Source organism: Piliocolobus tephrosceles, chromosome 11 (assembly GCF_002776525.5).
Source record: "Piliocolobus tephrosceles isolate RC106 chromosome 11, ASM277652v3, whole genome shotgun sequence".
NCBI lineage: Eukaryota > Metazoa > Chordata > Mammalia > Primates > Cercopithecidae > Piliocolobus > Piliocolobus tephrosceles.
Window position 1 is genome coordinate 4,363,282 of NC_045444.1, and position 6,000 is coordinate 4,369,281.

The following is a 6,000-nucleotide window of genomic DNA, read 5'->3' on the forward strand; positions in this document are numbered from 1 at the left end:
AATTTCAGACAAAACAGACTTTCAACTGACAATGATCAAAAAAGACGAAGAAGGGCATTACAAAATGGCAAAGGGTTTGATTCAATAAGACAATTTAACTGTCTTAAATATATATGCACCCAACATAGGGGCATCCAGATTCATAAAACAAGTTCTTGGAGACCTACAAAGAGACTTAGATAATTATACAATAACAGTTGGAGAATAGAATATCCCACTGACAGTATTAGACAGATCATCAAGTCAGAAAACTAACAAAAATATTCAGGACCTGAACTCAGTACTTGACCAAATGGGCCTAACAGGCATCCACAGAACTCTCCACCCCAAAACAACAGAATGTACTTCTCATCTGCACATGGCACATACCCTCAAATCAACCCCACAATTGGCCATAAAACAATTCTCAGCAAATTAAAAAACTGAAATCACACCCATCACACTCTTAGACCATAGCATAATAAAAATTGAAATCAATACCAAGAAGATTGCTCAAAGCCATAGAATTACAGAGAAACGAAACCACCTGATTCTGAATGACTTCTGGGTAAGCAATGAAATTAAGGCAGAAATCAATACATTCTTTGAAACTATGAGAACAGAAGATACAATATACCAAAATCTCTGGGACACAGCTAAAGCATTAGTAAGAAGGAAGCATATAGCACTAAATGTCTACATGAAAATGTTAGAAAGATCTCAAATTAACAACCTAACATCATACCTTGAGGAATTATAAAAACAACCCCAAAGCCAGCAGAAGACAGAAATAAACAAAATCAGAACAGAACTGAATGAAATTCAGAAGCAAAAACCGTATAAAAGATCAATAAAACCAGAAGTTCTTTATTTGAAAGGATAAATAATTTGATATACTGCCAGATGGACTAATAAAGTAAGAAAGAGAGACGATTCAAATAAACACAATCAGAAATGACAAAGGGGAGACTACCACCAACTCCACAGAAATACAAAAAACCATCAGAGACTGTTATGAACACCTCTATGGATACAAACTAGATAATCTAATAGAAATGGATAAATTTCTGGACACATACACCCTCCCAAAACTGAATGAGGAAGAAATTCAAGTGGTTTATTCAAGAATAAACCACTAATGAGTTTAGAAACTGAATCAGTAATGAAAAACCTACCAACCAGAAAAAGCCCAGGACTAGATAGATTCACAGCCAAATTCTACCAGAAGCATAAAGAAGAGCAGGTACCATTCTTACTGAAACTATTCCAAAAATTGAGGAGGAGGGATTCCTTCCTAACTCATTCTATAAGACCAGGATCATCCTGATAACAAAACCTGGCAGTGATGCAACAGAAAAAGAAAATTTCAGGCCATTATCCTTGATAAAAATCGATGCAAAAATCCTCAACAAAATACTAGCAAACTGAAACCAGCAGCACATCCATTACAGCTAATCCATTACAATCAAGTAGGTTTTATCCCTGGGATGCAAGGTTGGTTCAACATGTGCAAATCAACAAATGTGATCCACCACATAAACAGAACTAAAAACAAAAATCACACAATCACCTCAATAGATGCAGACAAGGCTTTTGATGCAATTCAGCATCACTTCATGTTTATAAAAAAACCCTAAAAGCTAGGCATTGAAGGAACATACCTCAAAATAATAAGAGCCATCTATGATAAACCCACAGTCAACATCATACTCAATGGGCAAAAGCTGAAGCTGAGAACCAGAACAAGACAAGGATGCCCATTTTCACCATTCCTATTCAACATTGTATTAGAAATCCTAGCCAGAGCAATCAGGCAAGAGAAAGAAAGAAAAGGCATCCAAAGAAGAAGAGAGGAAGTCAGACTATCTCTGCAGACAATATGATTTTATCCCCCTAGAAAACCCCATAGTCTCTGCCCTAAAGCTCCTAAATCTGAGAAACAACGTTAGCCAAGTGTATTAGTCTGTTTTCACGCTGCTGATAAAGACATACCCGAGACTGGGCAATTTGCAAATGAAAGAGGTTTATTGGACCTACAGTTCACCATGGCTGGGGAGGCTTCACAATCATGGTGAAAGGCAAAGAGCAGCAGGTCACCTCTTACATGAATGGCAGCAGGCAAAAAGAGAGCTTGTGCAGGAAAACTCCCTCTTATAATAACCATCAGATCTTGTGAGACTTACTCACTATCATGAGAACAGCGTAGGAAAGACCTGCCCCCGTGATTCAATCACCTCCCACAGGGTCCCTCCCACAACACGTGGGAATTCAAGATGAGATTTGGGTGGGGACACAGTCAAACCATATCACCAAGTTTCTGGATACAAAATCAATGTACAAAAATCAGTAACATTTTCATACACCAATAATGTCCAACTTGAGTGCCAAATCAATGCAATTTCATTCACGATAGCTACAGAAAGATTAAATACCGAGGAACTCAGCTAACTAGGGAAGCAAAAGATCTGTAGAAGAATAATTACAAAACGCTGCTGAAAGAAATGAGAGATGACAGAAACAAATGGGAAAACATTCCATACTCATGGATAGGAAGAATCAGTGTTGTTAAAACGACCATACTACTCAAAGCAATTTTATACATTCAAAGCTATTTCTATCAAACTACCAAGGACATTCCTCACAAAACAGAAAAACTATTGTAAAATTCATATGGAACCAAAAAAGAGCCCAAATAGCCAAGGCAATCCTAAGCCAAAAGAACAGAGTTGGAGGCATCATAGTACCCTACTTCAAAGTATACTACAAGGCTACAGTAATCAAAACAGCATGGTACTGGTACAAAAATAGATACATACTAATGGAATAGAATATAGAGCTCCCAAGTAAACCTGCACACCTACAGCCATCCGATCTTTGACAAAATTGACAAATACAAGCAATGTAGAAAGGAGTCCCTATTCAACTAGTGGTGCTGGGATAACTGGCTTGCCATATGCAGAAGACTGAAGTTGGACCCCTTCTTTACACCATATACAAAAATTAACTCAAGAGGGATTAAATATTTAAATGAAAAACTACAATTATGAAAACCCTTGAGGAAAACCTAGGAAATGCCTTTCTAGACATAGGCCCTGGCAAAAATTTTATGATAAAGATGCCCAAAGCAACAAAACAAAAATTGACAAAAGGGACCTAATTAAACTAAAGAGTTTCTGCATATGAAAAGAAACTATCAACAGAGTAAACAGGCAACCCACAGAATGAGAAAAATATTTACAACCTATGCATCTGACAAAGGCCTAATATCTAGAATCTATAAGAAACTTAAACAAATTAACAAGCAAAAAGCAAACACCATTAAAAAATATCAAAGGATATGAACAGACACTTTTCAAAAGACATATGCATGTCCAACAAGCATATGAAAAAAATGTTCAACATCAATGGTCATTAGAGAAATGCAAATCAAAACCACAGTGAAATACCATTTCACATCAGTTGGAATGGTTATTACTAAAAAGACAAAGAATAACAGATGCTCATGAGGCTGCAGAGAAAATGAAGTGTTTATACATTGTTAGTGGAAATGTAAATTAGTTCAGCCACTGTGGAAAACAGTTTGGTGATTTCTCAAAGAACTTAAAACAGAGCTACCATTTGACCCAGCAATCCCATTATTGGGTATATGCCCAAAGGAATATAAATTGTTCTACCATAAAGACACATGCTGGCCAGGTGCGGTGGCTCACTCCTGTAGTCCCAGCACTTTGGGAGGTTGAGGCAGGTGGATTGCTTGAGCCCAGGAGTTTAGACGAGGCTGGGCAACAGGGCAGAACCCCATCTCTACCAAAAATACAATGATAAGCTGGGCATGGTGGCAGGTGCCTGTAATACCAGCTACTCAGGAGGCTGAGGTGGGAGAATCATTTGAACCCAGGAGGTGGATGTTGCAGTGAGCTGAGATCATGCAACTGCACTCCAGCATGGGCAATAGAGTGAGACTCCATCTCAAAAATAGTAATTAAAAAAACCACATGCAAACGTATGTTTATCACAGCACCATTCACAACAGCAAAGACATGGAATCAACATAAAGGCCCATCAGTGGTAGTCTGGATAAAGGAAATGTGGTACATATATACCATGGAATACTACACAGCCATAAAATAGAATGAGATCAGGTCTTTTACATCAACACGGATGGAGCTGGAGGCCATTATACTAAGTGAACCAATGCGGGAACAGAAAGCCAAACACTGTACATTCTCACAAGTGGGAGCTAAACATTGAGTACACATGGGCACAAAGAAGGGAACAATAGACACTGGGGTATACTTGAGGGTGGAGAGTGGGTTAGGGTGAGGATTGAAAAGCTATCCATTGGGTACTATGCTATCACCTGGGTGATGAAATAATATGTACTCCAAATCCTCGGAACATGAAATTTATCTATAGAACAATCTGCACACATGTATCTCTGAAACAAGAATAAAAGTTAAAATAAAATAGGCTCACACACTATACGCTTGATTAATATAATTATTAAGACTCTTTTTACCTTTACAGTTTTCTTCTCCTCTTCTTTCTCCCATGCCAACTACTTGTTGAAGATATTTCATTTTTTTTCTTCTGTAGAATTTCCCACATTCTGAATTGAGCTGATTGTTTGCATTTGACTGTGTTTGACATCTTCTAGCCCTCATATTTTCTATAAACTGGCAGGTTAATCAGGGTGGCATCATTTGGTTCAGGTCAATGTGTTCTCTTTTAATAACATTTTTTCTTTATACAAGGTGTGCAGCACTTCCTAGTGCATCATATCAGCCACTTCTTTTCTACAGATGTCACAGTTGATGACTGGGGGCAGGTGTTGCTAATCTGAGCCATACTTGCTAAGCGTCCTCATTAACCTTTCACTGATGATTTTTCACCATTGATAACCATTGTCCAGTTGATTAATTCACTAGGTGTCACAAACTGTTGATTTCTGTAATTCTCTATCATTCCTGCTAAGTTCATTAGTTAGTGTTCTTCTATAATAAGAATTTTTCCTTCACCAATTATTTGGTTGCCCTGAAATATGGCTGATATCCAAAAGCAGGGTTAAATTCTTAATTCTGACCCTTTATGTAGCAAGTTTCAGAATAAGGAGTTGGTATACCACAAAGCTAGAGCCCAGGACCGCGTGACGCTAAGCCTTATTAAATTTCTCATTAACTGGAGAGTTTAAAAAGTTGTAAGAATAAAAGCAAAGTCTAAATGTCCTAGTTCTTTTTTGGCAGTCAGGTGGCTGTGGAGCCAGGATCCCTGAGATTCCCTGGTGCGGCTGTTTCAGGAGAAATGTCAGAGGTCACAAGGTGTCACTTGGTTTCACTTCATAGCAGTTACTGCCCTTTGCAGGCTGATTAGCCACCGTGATCAACATGGAGTTTCAACACCTAGATGGCCAACAGTCAGGTTTAATTAATAGCTTGGTGTCTGACTGATATCCATTTATTCCCTCATTCCCCCGGTCCATGCTCCTGGCCACAAGGGCTGGAAGAGCGTGAGAGCGTGTCTGCTCTTCTCCTTCTCACTAGCTTTCTGGGGCAGTCAGGCGCCTTTGGAAGGAGAAGAGAATTGTGTGAGTAAATATAGTGTTTCCTCTCCAGCCCTGGGGGTTGCCTTTGTCAGCATCAGCAGAAAATCATAGATTGGAAGTGACTCGGTGATTCTGCTGAGCTCGGCCTAGCACAGCAGCTGGAACGAAACACACTTCTATGTGCCCATGTGAATACCTGAAAATTGTTTTCCCTTGGGCCTTCAAAATGGAAATGATTTCCAAAAAAACAAACCTCCAGAAGGCACCAGTGCAATTGTGGGTTTCCATTAACTACCCTTGTCACACCTGCTGCTCTTCTCAGCTGAGGACAAGGGACAAGGTTGTCTCTGGCCACAATTGCCCTTGGACATGTTGGACCCTTCTCTAGACTCTTTTCATCCCTACATTTGCATTGTTCTTACTAATCCTAGATGGGAGAATCGAGCCCAGCTTTTAATCTTCTCAAAGGAATCGCGTTA